At 47.4% G+C, this 14,666-nt stretch overlaps 1 long non-coding RNA gene across 5 annotated transcripts in view; it reads right to left on the bottom strand.

The window, feature by feature from the left end:
• Positions 1 to 12,320, bottom strand: part of LOC121020841 (uncharacterized) — a 38,691-nt gene extending 26,371 nt beyond the window's left edge. For 3 of the 5 annotated variants that reach the window (XR_005786318.1, XR_005786320.1, XR_005786316.1), the window contains exon 1: positions 8,790 to 9,224. This is a non-coding gene — a long non-coding RNA (uncharacterized LOC121020841). Of the gene's footprint in view, positions 1 to 1,558; positions 3,942 to 8,789; positions 9,225 to 11,577 lie in introns of those variants that run through there. The other 2 variants (XR_005786319.1, XR_005786317.1) reach the window with 2 other exon arrangements.
• Positions 12,321 to 14,666: the final 2,346 nt, after the last annotated feature.

The following is a 14,666-nucleotide window of genomic DNA, read 5'->3' on the forward strand; positions in this document are numbered from 1 at the left end:
AAATGATCCACACTCAGGAAATAATTCACACTCTCTGAAATCCGACTTAGAGTGATCAGAACCCCTAGGGTGAAGGGTTCTACAGCTCACCCCCACGTTACTGTTTAAACCTAAATATCACTAAAAAAAAAAAAAAAAGAAAGAAAGAAAGAAAGAAAAGAAGCCTATGTTTGATAAAAATAGAAATAACCATCTTATTTATACTCATCTTGGAGTTTTTCCTAGGATATTGGGGTTGGGAAAGGCTTTGGGCATGAAGCAGTTCAAGCTCAGTCCCACGGCGTAAGATGACTTCTTCCAAACAAACAGAAAAGGAAAATACTCGCCTTCAGTGACTCTCCCACCAATAACCTGGGTCTAGAGTTGTTCTAGAGTTTTGGCCTGGAGTCCGGTCTAGAGTCTAAAGAGTCTAGACTCCATGTACACCAATGACCTTCCCTCGTGAGGAAGATGGGAGGTCTGAGCACCTTGAGAACCAGGGGTTTAGTTATTAGACTGATGTGACTCCCTAGAAGGCATTCCCAGAGATGTTGCCGAGAGCCAGAGGAAAAAAAAGACTCTGGGCTAAAATAAGTTTGGGGGGATACGGGTTAAACAATAAAGACAAGAGTCTCTCTCCAAAGGGACCGAAGTCCCTAATGTGCTAACGTTATGATGAATGTCTGAGGGGAAATTGTGTTCCCCTAAATGACACAATCATGAAATTTTTTGTGCATAAATCATCTTCGGGTGCTGTGGAAATTTGCTAGCTGCACTTTAGAAACATTGTCTTGGAATAAAAACTAGATTAGGAGAGGTGTTTTTTTTTTTTCCTCAGGTCAGTCTAAGAGTCAACCAAGAGCTTACAAATTCCAGATGACAGTAGCACGAATGACACTTTTTGTAGAAACTATTTTCCTTTCAGGTGTCCCCGCTTGCGCACGCGCACACACACACACACACGCACACAAACGTGGCAATGGCCTCACTCAAAAAATGTCTTCGGGCAAGATGACAAAAACGGTAAGAAGGCGAGGCAATGTTTGTGGCTGTTTCAGCCACTTTATATAGGTTACATGTGTTGGGCAGTAATCTTTGCTTCATTTCACAGGTGAGAAATCTGAATTCTGGATCCTGCATAGGCAGTAAACACAGAACCGGGATCAAGCCTCTTTCTGCCCACATTCCATAACCTTGCTTACTTCCACCCAAAAGCTCAACAATAATAATCGCTAACTCCAAGCACTGGGCTAAGGGCAACCAGCACAGGCGCTGGTCTCGCGGAGTTTGCCATTGAGGGGAATGAACAGACCCGAAGACAAATTCAGCTAAGATTGGCGTTGTAGTCACTATTGGGCTCTGTTCTCTAACATCTATTCTACCCCAAAGGATCAAACAAAACCAGTCGTGGTGACTCTATTCTGCCTGCCAGGAACTCATTCAGGAAAGGGCATGTGACTCGATCCTTGCCAATCAGACATGAGGAGAAGTCAGCCAAGGGCTCTGGAACAGGTCTCCCCAGTCCCAAGAAAGCAACACGGAGAAAACAGTTGTGCTCGTCTTTTAGACGCTGTCGTACCTGCATGTGATTCCCTGAACGGCTGCAATCGTCCTGCTTGAGACTGAGGAGGAAGCCCAGTCAGTGAGGAGCAGAAGGCAGAGCTGGACAAGTGGGTGGGAGGCAGATCATAAAAGGCTTTATGTGTTGGGTGACTGTATAATTTCCCACCCAACCCAGAGCACTTCTGAGAGTGAACTCGGGGATGCTACTAATAAATATGCTGAGCTAACAGGCACAAAAGGGACAGATCTTCTTGCATCCGATGCCAAGGAGTGTGGGCTTTGCCTGGGTCTGGGCACTTCACAGCTTTTAAGGAAAGGAAGGCAGCTTAGTTACACCTTTCTGGCCACAGTGGGGAGAAGAGGTTCATGGAACAGGCCAAGAACTGGGATAAGGCTGGAGGCATGGTCCATAGTAGAGAGGTGGAAGGACTGACCATGGACATGTCATCGAGATGAAAAGGATGAAAAGTGTTTAGAAGGAAAATAACTGGGAGAACCTGGAGGCTGAGTAGCTCTGAGGGAAGAAGATGGGATTCTGAGGATGGAATCCAGTTCCTGGCATGGACGTCTACATGAAAGATGGTGTCACTTCCCAGGACTGGGGCCACATGAAGGCCACAGTCCTCACCTCACCCCGGGGAAGGCCTCAGTGACCAAACTCTGAAGACTGGGGTAGGCTGAGCTCCCCTGGACCCGCTGAAGAGGCTTGTGTGTGAGATGGCATCTTGAAGGGATTCGTAGAAAGTAAATTAGGGGTGGGGGGAAATTGTTTGTTCTGACAAAGATTAAGAATGAGAGAAAAATGTGAGGGACAAGAATCAGTTAGTGGCTCATCTATCAGACTGTCAACAAGAAAAGACTCAGGGCAACATATTGTGACGTGTTTGACAAACTCCAGGACACATCAAGGAGACAAACTCTCACTTCGTGCCTGGATTTTAGATCACATGCATGCTGTGACTCTGTTCAAATCATTCCCTTTCTCCCCCAGATCAATCTGTCTCTCCCTCATTTCCTCTCCTTGTTGTCTTATCAGTTTTACTACCACTAGGGGGCCCAACTTTTATTACGCATTCCAATGCCCGGCCGAGGCAATGTATGCAATGTGGTGTTACTGGCCGGGGGGATAAAATGCCCACTGCCTTATTGCTTGGGAATTCATTAACTCATTCATTTAACAAATACCTCTACTGAACACCATTATGTGATAGGTCTGTCCTTTCATCACAGAGAACAGAAAACAAGGCATGATCAGTGCATGTCCGGCCAACTTCCAGGCTGTTTGTTCATGCCTGTAATCTAATCCAATAAGGACACCTGATAGGCTGGTGGTGTTTGTCCAGAAAACACCGCTCTCTCTCCTCCCAATTTCCCTTCCAAATCGATGACCTTACGACGCACTCTACAAGAGCCACAGAGAAAAACATAAAGAGGCTAACTGAAGTTGGCCTTGAGTGTGACCACGATCAAATAATACACAGTTTCTGTAGGCCAACGATGAGTTTTCTCTTTTCCTATTATAGCTCATCTTGCAAAAAGACCCTTCGGAGCCTAAGAAGACCTTCCCTCTTTCTGTATTCTGTCGTCAGTGCCTTCAAAACCACAGCGTCTATCGCCAACTCTCATGGTTGGTGGTGCTCAAAGCGAGAGCGGCCTTAGGATGACTCAAAAATAGTTCACCTCTTAAGGGAAAACTCCTTTCAGTTAATGAGAGCTCCCCTATTTGGTCATTCATTCAGTGTGTTTTCTATTGGCTTCTCTCTATAAAGTCCCCGTCCCAGGTGTTGGGGACACAGAAAACACCCATAAATAACCCTCCCTCTTGGAGCTTTTACTCTGGCAGGGACATCAAACAGTAAGACAGTAATTATTCGATTAATGTTTTAATCACGATTATGATGAGTGCTAGGAAGGAGTACAGGGGCTAAGAAAGCCTGGAACAGGGGACCTGACCTCATCCGGAGAGATAAGGAAGACTTCCCAGAGGGAAAGGAGATGTCGCCAAGGGAAAGGGGGAGGTGAGTTTCTAGAAGGAAGATGAACCTGAGATAAGGGCCTTAGATGAGAAGAAGCATGGGGTTAGGGGGTCCCCAAGGAAGAGCAGTGTGGCTGGCACTTAGAGAGAAGAAGCAGAGAAAGGTCTGGAAAAGTTGTAGAGGAGGCAGTTTTCAGTTAAACAATGTTCACGTGACTTAGAGTTGCCCCTCGAACCACACAGGTTTGAACTGCGTAGGTCCACCCATAAGGGGATTTTCTGCGATACATAAGGTACAGTACTGTACATGGATTTTCTCTTCCTTATGATTTTCTTAACGTTTCCTTTTCTCTAGCTTGCTTTATTGTAGGAAGACAGCATGTAATACATATAACATACCAAATGTGTGTTAATCTACTGTTTATTTTATGGGTAGGGCTTCCGGCCAACAGTAGGCTATTAGTGGTTAAGTTTTGGAGGGAGTCTAAAGTTAAATGTGGAATTTCAACTGCTTGAGGGGTCAATGCCCCAACCCCCGCGTCGTTGCTCAAGGGTCAACAGCACTTTGGGGGGATTCATACCACTGCTTCGAAGGCCTGCGATAATGGTGAGTGGACCGGGAGACTCAGACGTTTGCTAGAACGGGCACAACCAGAAAAGAAACAGGAATGTGTATGACTCATTCCTACTGAAGCCAAGGGAGGGAGTCTCTGGTGCTGCTCACCTAGTACCTGACAGTGAACAGCCTCACAAGACCCTTATTCTTACATTTGTCATCTCTCTGGTGATTGCATGTACCTGGAAAATAAGCCAGAGGAAGGAAGTAGGACCAACTGATGAGCAGTGTCCTCGCAAGTTACTTCAGGGAAAAAAAGTTCCATCACGGCTGTCTCCTGCCCTCGGGCTTATGGAATATAACTTAGCACAGCCTGTGTCAACACAAGACACAAATCCCTAATCTCCTGGGACTTGAAAACGGTCTGGGAAGACATGGATCTAAACAGACCCCTCAACCATAACTAATTCAACATGTGTTATAGACACCGCTTAGCATAATTATTCTGCTAGTTTTCCGAGTAAAAATGGAGACCAGTCACATCCAAAAGGCAGGTTAGACAGATAATAAAGGGCTAAGCCTTATGCCTACTAGAGCACCTCATCCTTTCCAAATTACCAGAGGACAGCAAACTACATCCCTAACACAAGCTCAAACGCCGATGTGAGTAGAGATATACATATGCACAAGCATGTACATTTATACATATGGAAATAGGCACATAAATATTCATTGCCATATTTCATCTGACCCAGGATACCATATTTTATGACATGAACCATTATTTTCTAGTAAGAAAGAAAAAAAATGCTGCCAATTAAACTGACATCCTGTTGACTGGAAGACCCATCACAATTTCCAAGAAGTTAAAACATGAAAATGTAAGTGTTAGAATTGAAGAAACAAGGTCTATCTGAGGGTGTATATTGGGTGCGTGGCACACACCTAGTTTTTTTCATGTCTGTGAACCTGTCCACAACCAAACATCATGTTAGAACATAGTCTTGGGTGATTGTCTCCTGTTGCCCAAATCATAAGAGATCGGAAAAAGATCACATCGGCACATTTCGATTGTGCTGACATCCCTTTATTCCCGCTGAAGTCCCACCGGATGCATGAAGCCTTTCCCGACGGATGGCCCTTCCCATCACTGCTGGAAGACCTGCGTTCGTGCTACGCGATCCCAAACTCAATATAGAAAGTCTGATTTTCACCTCTCACCATTTCTGTTTTCAATGGTGTTCCGGCATCAGGAATAAAGGTTCTTGCAAGTGTGTGTGTGTGTGTGTGTGTGTGTGTGTGTGTGTGTGTGTGTTGTGTGTACGAGGGGGAGGGATAACTGGGGACCACACTTTCTATCTATCCCAAGGAGTTTTAGCAAGTACATCCGTAAATACCCATGCTCTTGACTTGTTCTCCCCCCAGCGCTCTAAAATGCAAAGTGTGAACGCTCCCACTAGGTTGCTTATTAGCGTTACTGGCTCTTTTCAAAAAGAGAAAGCCTCATAAGAAAATCGATGCAAGGTTTGTCACTCAGACGACAAATCTCCCCTTTGGTAAATCCTTTACTTGGTTTGAATCCAGCCACCAATTATGTTTTTATTTATTTTTGAGACAGAGAGAGACAGAGCATGAGCAGGGGAGGGGCAGAGAGAGAGGGAGACAGAATCTGAAGCAGGCTCCGGGCTCCGAGCTGTCAGCCCAGAGCCCGACGTGGGGCTCGAACTCACGGACCGTGAGATGATGACCTGAGCCGAAGTCGGACGCTTAACCGACTGAGCCACCCGGGCGCCCCTCCAGCCACCAGCTATGAAGTATTAGTTAGGAGTAGGCACTACCGAGGTAGTGGCAGAGATGCAAAGAGAAGAGTGACACTGCTCTTGGACCCCCTCCCCGGGCCAGATGAGGGCTGGAGGCTGCTCACAGAGAGGCTGTGAGGGGCAGACACCCCAACGTGCAAGCATAATGCCCTGTGATACAAGACACATATGTCACAATGCACGTGACCCAAGAAAGGTTTGGGCCATAATGGTAGCTGCTTCGGGGTGATGGTGTTGAAAAGGGTTCTGAGGCCCTAGAACTCACCCACCAATCTGTGCCACCGGAAGGCATGGCTGGGAAGGAATTTACAAACAGCACAGCTGAGCAAAGAGTGACAGGTCACTCATTAACAACTTGCAACATTTGGGTCGTTGGGCCAGGGTCACGGAGAGGCAACACGGTTACTATGCTAGCATGTTTCTTGCCAGTTTGTTTGTAAGCATCCTCAAAAAGGAGAACCATTACGACAACAATAAATATACAGGAAGGACAGCAGTCTCCAGAGTGTATTCACAGGGCATTCTCGCCACAAGATGCTCTCAAAAAGGGGATCTGCGATCAAATGCATTTGGGGTGCACCGCATCGTGGGGTGGGGGGAGGGACCGCCGTAACATGGGATTAGCATAACAAAGATCCTGGAGGTTTCACGGTAAAGAATTCCCATGGAAATTTCCCTTTTTTTGTTACGGTCTACCTTCCTTCCTTCCTTCCTTCCTTCCTTCCTTCCTTCCTTCTTTCCTTCCTTCCTTCCTTCCTCCCTCCCTCCCTCCCTTCCTTCCTTCTTTCCTTCCTTCCTCCCTCCCTCCCTTCCCTCCTTCCTTCCTTCCTTCCCTCCTTCCTTCTTCCCACCCTCTCCCTCTCCTCTCTCCTCTCCTTCCTTTCTTTCCGCCCTACTTGCTTTTATTACCAGCCAGCATTTTGCAGCAGAGTAACATTCCTACAGGACACGCTGGGGAAATAGTTTCTCCGTTGACGTTCCCTCATCCCCACATTTATATGTTCCCCCGAGCCAAGCAACCAACATGAGGGAAGCAGGCCGTTCTCGTAAGTGCTAAGTGCTTGCGACGGTAAATGCTAAGAGGCTCGCGTCGCGCGTGGAACGCTAGCTTGGAAAATCCTGCGTGGGTGGGACTAGACTGTCAGACAAAACCCTACTGGGCAGGACCCACTGGAATGGGTAGGAGAAAGGCAAAGTAAACTCTGAAAACTCTTAAAACTTTCAATTTACATAAATATCCACTACCTTCATTTCCCAGACCTGAAATGCGTCTCCTATGATCCACAGTGAATGCACTTTCATACGTAAAACATACTACTTATTTGCCAACAGTATGATGGGCCCCAGCAGCAGCCGCATGAAAGGAAACAGGACTCCAAATGTGGACCCCTGCACCACGGGAATAAAGGCCCTGAGGGCAGGGGGGCAGGCGCTGTGAGCATCTGGAGTCATCGGATACCCACTAAATCATCAATATCTGCAAGTTACCGCCCTAAGGAAACGTTCTCTTATCGTTCCTCCCTCGGCCTTTTGGCTAAGATCAAGTGTAGGAAACGTTCTCTTAATTTTCTGTGAAACCGAACGTCGGGTTTGACCACCACGTACTGCGTGTCCACTCTGTGAAAGGAGGCTGCAAATTGAAAGAAAGGCTCTAATCCCCGGAATCTTCTAGTATGAAAACACTGGCAGCTATCCGGTGCCTTTACCTAGGAAATGGCTGGGGGATGGGCCGTGTCCCCAGAAGGGGGAACTTCTGACCCCAGAGAAGCCTCAAAGTGAGACGCTTAGCCAAGGTCCCCTCACTCCAGAAAATTCTGCCCCTATAATGAACAGCATAGCATTTTGTGTGCATAGCCACTTACTGTATTTCATATAAAGGCTTGATCTTCAGTGATACCCACAGCCAAATTGCTGTACTGTTTTATCTAGTTTAATCGTGGGTGATTTATCTTCATTACTGATCATGTATCTTTGAAACTTATGTACTATTTGTCACCTTGGTTTCCATTCATTTTAAACCTAAATTTTGATCTATTTTTCATAAGCACGATAATAATCCTGTTACATAATTACAGACCATATGATTATACATAATTACGTGATATGATTATACCTATCATATATAACCTTACCGTAATTATTTTCAGTAACAAAGTATGCTAGTCTTCATCGTCTTAACCTTAATTCTTTTCCTTGAAGTGAGGAATAGAAAATGCTGACGTTTGTGAGCTAGCCCGTGTTTGGCCTCCGCCCCGAATAAAAGTCCGAGGCCTTTCTTCTTCCCTAGTCAGCGGGACAGAAGTCTGTGATCCCTTAAAGCACAACCCCTATTGAGTTCCTTGGGTTGTTTTGTGTTTTTTTTGTTTTTTGGGGGTTTTTTGGCTTTCAGGCTATCACAATGTCCCCATCAGGGCAGAATTCATAAAGGAAATCTAGTTCCTTCTGTGGTTAAATGAGAAGCCCCTAATATCCTCTGCGGAAGGTCAGGTAAATAGCCTTAGACTCACCATCACGGCCTTTGGCAACTCATTATTTATTTTTTACTTATTTATTTTAATAAACACTAATATAGCAGTAGCTGCTGTATGCCAGATACTGTTCTAAGCGTTTTATAAATACTGACCCAGAACTTCCCCCCAAAAGAGTAACGAGCCCCACCTCAAGGAGCGCTCAGAAGAGCTGAGAGAGCTATGTTGCCATCTTATTTTTAGAACATGCACTAAGTCCCTCAGCAAGGAAATCTCGGAACAAAAACTCAGAGTCCCCAACACATAAATCAGTATTAGAAAAAGAACAAGAGCAGAAAGTCACAGCCTCGCGGGCCCCTCCCTCATTATAATTTCATTGCATCCGCTGTTCTGACCCCTTCCAGAACTTTCTGGGAGCAAAAGTTTACCTGATGAACCCAGGGGAAACACCAAGAAGCAGTAGTTGGTGCTGGAACAATGGTTCCTGAAGTGTGATCCAGGAAACTCGGGCAGAGGGCCCATGAGGTCAAAACTATTTCCACACCAATACATTACTGCCTTTCCACTCTTTTCTCTCGCAAGTATATATGGACCCAAAGTTTCCAAAAGCTCCATGACGTGTGGCTCCACGACATCGCCCAGAAGCTGCTGGACCTCGGGCCACCTCTGCCAGTCCGCCCTGTGGGATGCCGGCTGACTCACGCATGACATGAAACAAAGGGAATGAGTGGACACACTGAGCTCACCCAGAGCTGGCCTGCCCCCAGGCCGTGCAAATTCTCTTTCCTGCGCCCGTAAGGCAGGCTCTGCCACCAGAGCGAAGGCTGACGACATGCATCCGTGCAGGGTGATCTCAGTTCACAGAGAAAGGACTAGCAAAATCTACTCTGAGCCTCAGGCCCAGTTTGCCGGAAATAAAGCCTATCCGGGAATCCCTGTGTGCACGTGACTCAAATAGTGCCCACGTGGGAAGGGAAAGGGTAGCAGTGGGTTATTTATTGACCTTAGGTAAGTAGAGTCTCCTCTGTACCTTAGTCACCCCCTCTGGAATATGGAGACATCACAGGTGCCTCGCAGGCTTGTGAGCTAATACAGACAGTCTGGTACAGTGCCAGAACAGATGGCCGCTGCTTTATTATCATTCGTTAGATACATGAGAGGCCCCAGCGAGCTTCAGAGTGTGCAAGAATGAGCTCCCTGTCAGTGGAAGGCCACGAACCCCCATTCACTGCTCTAGAATGTTCCCTCATGCCACCTAGCAACACTCGGGTTCTACCTCGTCCTCCCGGCAATCTTGCTCAAGTGGCTGCAATGTACTTTGTGAAACGATGGTGGTTATCGGGTGGTCAGTCTCATCATCAGGAATTAAATGGTAATAAAGAGACTCTTTTGCTGCGATTTCCACATCACCAAAACAGGCCTCCCCTGTGGGCTGAAGCCACACTCAGAAAGTCAGCGGAGTATATGGAAGAGCTGGAAGGTTCCTGGCCTATGCTGCGCTGCCTGTCCTCAAGACTGAAATGAGATTTCGAGGCACCGCAGGATGACGTCCAGATGAGCTGAGGTGGATGGTCAGAGTGACAAAGGGCACACAGAAACAAAACTTTTCTTTTAATGTTTATTTTTGAGAGAGAGAGACAGACAGACAGAGTGCAAGCAGGGGAAGGGCAGGGAGAGACGGGGACACAGATCTGAAGCAGGCTCCAGGCTCTGAGCTGTCAGCACAGAGCCCAATGCAGGACTCGAACTCACGAACCTGACCCGAAGGCAGATGCTTAACCTACTAAGCCATCCAGGCGTCCCCAGAACTGGACCTTGAAAACCAGCTCACTTTTGGACATGTTATGGTGATACTGTGATTAATAAGAAGAAATACACATTTGGTCTTCGTCCCCCATTCCTGGCACAGAGCTCCTAAAATCCTCAGAATTTCCTAAGTGAAAGGCAAAAAGAAACAACAGATGCCAGAATCCAAAGAGAGCTGTGGCTGTGGCTGTAGCTATAAGAGGGCACCTGCTGAGGCTGTGGCCTTCAGTAAAACATAGCCTCTTCCCAACGTTGGCCCAGCAGGGAGGGACCCAAGGAAGTAAATACTCCAATCCTCCTTTTCTCCCATCTTGCCATCTCACCTCCTCCTTCCAATGGCTAAAACCAAGTGGAAGCCAGATGGCGGGGGGCTCTGGTAGATCGTTTATAATGACAGCATCTCTAGCCACACAGCAGCGTGGACCAAGGGGCCGGGTGGGTCTGGAGGTGTATACAAAGAACAAGGAGGAAGAACTGCACCCCAGAGAACCCCAACATTTAGACGTCAAAGGGAAAAGGAACTCGCGAAGGAATCACTGGCAAGGTAGAAGGACCATCAGGAAAGCACCGAGTCCTGGAAGCTAAGTGAGAAAGGGTTTTGCCAAAGTAGAAGTGATCCACGGAGTCAAACGCTGCGGAAGGCTCCAGAAGATAGACTCCATGCCAAGAAGCAGTGAAGGTCATTGTTGAGGTGGTTAAGAGCTGTTTGGGTAGAGGGGTGAGAGTGAAAGTCTGAAGTGGATTTAAGAGAGGAAGGGAGGAGAGGCATTGAAGACAGACATTCAAGGGGCGCCTGGGTGGCGCAGTCGGTTAAGCATCCGACTTCAGCCAGGTCACAATCTCGCGGTCCGTGAGTTCGAGCCCCGCGTCAGGCTCTGGGCTGATGGCTCAGAGCCTGGAGCCTGTTTCCGATTCTGTGTCTCCCTCTCTCTCTGCCCCTCCCCCGTTCATGCTCTGTCTCTCTCTGTCCCAAAAATAAATAAACGTTGAAGACAGACATTCAAGACAGGTCTTCTGAATGTTGCTACAAGGAGAGCAAAACACTGGAGTAGTAAGTTGCCTGGGTGAATGGAGTAAAGACGTTTTGGTTCGACTGATTTTTGTAAAGAAGGAAAACGCTGACACATTGATTCATTCATTCCAAGTATTACTAATTGCCTATTCCAGCCTGAAAAAAATCCAATTTTTGTAGTATCCCGAGACTTTGAATCCTATTAAAACATCCATGCCCAGCAGCATTTCTCATCATAGAAATGTTCCTTTCATAATATGCAATACCCATTCCTCCCCCATTCACCCTATTCCACCTCCCCTCGTGTTTTGCCACCATGATTTCGTACTTCAAGGACAAAACGAGGCAGAAAAGTGAAGACTTTCACTCCAAGGATACATCTAGACTATAGAAGTTACCTTGAAAAGAGGCCAGAGAAAAATGCTTTCCTGTCTAGCGGAGGATCAGGCGGGATTCCAGCATTTAGTTGCGCATAGTGTGATCTCCAAGTTGTAAACGGAGCACAAACGTGGTATTGTTAGCTGCAACTAGTAAGATTAGGCCCCTCCTCCCAAACAAGGGAAACGCACTATTCTTTTCCAAGGAAAAGAAGATAGAGGGCGTGGTGTCCAGTATCCCCAGGTTCAACTGTCTACCTTCTATGCAGATACATTTGCTCTATCTTGCGGAAGGGACCTCCCCTGAAGGGAAATTGCGTATAGCGTGCTGCCCTGAGAGATTTAATGTAGGAGTTAGAAGTACAGAATCTGGAAACTAGCCGCCGCCCCCCCCCCCCCCCCAACCCTGACTCTATTGCTTACTAGCTCTATACTTTGGGCAAGTTACCCTCTGCCTCGTGCGTAATACGTGAATAATGATGGTGCCTACCCCATAGTGTTAAAATCACCAGAAAAATACACATCGCATACTTAGAGCTGTACCCAGTACCTGGTTAATGTTATTTAATTGTTTAACATAGCTTTCTCCAAGACTGTCTCTGAGCTTATGGGCACCATTTAGGGGCCGCTGGGTGGAAGGCAGTGTTTCTTCCCGGAGGTTGGGGTGCCTGGAAGGCTGAGGATTCACTGGGTGTGGCCAAGGTGCTCTCAAGCACTAAAGAGCTGTTCTAGTTAATACAGAGTATAGGGAAATACAGTCAGTGCTGTGTAATTTTTTTTTTAATTTTTTTTCAATGTTTATTTATTTTTGGGACAGAGAGAGACAGAGCATGAACGGGGGAGGGGCAGAGAGAGAGGGAGACACAGAATCGGAAACAGGCTCCAGGCTCCGAGCCATCAGCCCAGAGCCTGACGCGGGGCTCGAACCCACGGACCGCGAGATCGTGACCTGGCTGAAGTCGGACGCTTAACCGACTGTGCCACCCAGGCGCCCCGAGTGCTGTGTAATTTTAATTAAACCCGTTAAATCTAGCACCAGCATAGACTGTAAGTGCCGGCTTCCAAAAGTAACAAAATGTATCAGTTAATGTCTAAAGCCTTGCCTCTTCGTGGGCCTGCGCTGGAAAGGCAAATGAGCCAAACATCCAGAAACAGAGTCAACAGGATGAGGCACTGGAGTTCTGATGGTTTGATCCCGTCCATATTCGAAAGGTAAATGATTTATCCCTCCAATAGGTTAGTTGCCCAGCAAGAACTGACAGAAGCCAGCCAGTGCGCTCCACAAGCTCCCTCCCCCCAGTTCCTGTCCCACTTGATCATTAGATCTAAATAGAAGATAATCAGATCTTCTCTCCGCGGAGAGAAGGGTACCCGGCACACAACTGGAAACCATCCCGGATCCCCGGGGTCAGGACCGCCGGCTCCCGTTCTGAGCGGAGCTGGTCGTGCCCATCACGCCTGGATCACTGCTTGGATCTGCGTGGCGGCGGGACTCCGGTTGCTACTGAATCTGGTTGATTCAACTGCACGTTCGCTGAGCCCTCTCCCCCCACCCCCCGCGGGGCGCCATGGGGCGGGGGGGGGGGGGCGAGCTTAGGGGATCGGGTCGCCACCGCCCCGGGTGGAGCCGGCAGGTGCCTCCGGTGGGGTCCGCGGGAGGGCGCTCACCCGCTCGCCCCTTGACCAAGACCACCCTCCTCCTCCGCGCGGCGGGCAGAAGAGCGAGCACCCAGCGGGGGGACCACAGATTCCCAGAGTTGATTTCCACCCGCGACGACCCCTGTGGCCCGGCCCACCGCGCAGCCCCGGGTCCCCGGCACGCTCGCTCTCCGTGCCCCGCGCCACTCCCGGCGGGAGGGCGACCCCTACTGGCCGAGACGCACGGCGGGGCCCCTTGGGCCACCAGGCTCCCGGGCTGCACCTGTGCGTCCCCCCACCCCCAACAGGCTCCAGCTGTTCCAGAGCTTCCCCCCCCCAACCCCGAGCTAACATTTTGAATCGTTGTTTCACTTGTTCTTTCGCTTCCTTTTGAATGTAAAAATCGAGCCTGTGTATCATTTTCGAGTTCACGTTCCAATCCCTCCATTGCCACGACACTGCTAATTTCAGTCGCCTTCCGGAAAATTCTCCATTTGTCTTTATTTCTTTGTTTCCAGGCGGAAGGGGCAAGTAATCTGGGTTTTGGTAAGGAATTATATGTACTATGACAGGATATGTCATTTCATGATGTAGAAGAGGTGATCCCCTTCTACCGCCTGTGGTTAAAACTGAACGTCTATAAAATATTTCAATTTCTTCCCGTCACTTTTTCTCTGCTACTCAGGGCCGTCTTCCCAAATATCCACCCTCAGAGAGGTGGCAAGGGCCGTGTTGGATACCTGGGGACAGAGAAATATGAGCCAAGCACTTAATATCTTCGAGATTTTTTTTTCTTTTTGAGTAATACATGTTGGCAATTAAAGATAAAATATATAAACTACAAAGTCAGTGCAAGAGAAACGCAGAGAAAAGCCTGTCTAGTTCATCTTCCCAGAAAAACCAGTCACTGTCACAAAATCCTGGTTTCTTTCTGTCCTTCGAGATTCTGTGTGTGTGTGTGTGCATGTGTGTGTGTGTGCGCGTGTAACACAAATGGAAGCAAAATATACACACTTCACAGCACCTTTGTATTCACTTAATAACATCAACCCATATATACCTCCTTACAGTCTTTTTACTTAAGGATTTTTAATAATTTTATTACTTGAAATATTTTCATTACATTTTTATGGCTATGACATCGTTCTTTACCCAGTACCCTCGTGGCTAGATAAAGATGTTTAAGTTGTTTCTCCTCTTTTGCTGTTACAGGACCAAAAAAAATATGCTGCAATGAATGTTCTTGTCTAAAATCCTTGCCTGCAATTTCGAAGCCCGAACAGCTTTAAAAAATGCAAGTCTCTTCAAATTTTTGGCACACTCATTTGGCAGCTAAACTATAGCTTGAACCAATGTAAGGCTATTTATACTCTTTATACTACTTAATGTGAATTCATACATCTTTTTGCTGACATGTTACTGGGTTTCATTACAGGTTGTTATCCCAACTCCCACTGGAGTTGTTGCAAAAA

The sequence above is a fragment of the Herpailurus yagouaroundi genome, unplaced genomic scaffold (genome assembly GCF_014898765.1).
Source record: "Herpailurus yagouaroundi ecotype Mexico unplaced genomic scaffold, PumYag 253, whole genome shotgun sequence".
Lineage (NCBI taxonomy): Eukaryota > Metazoa > Chordata > Mammalia > Carnivora > Felidae > Herpailurus > Herpailurus yagouaroundi.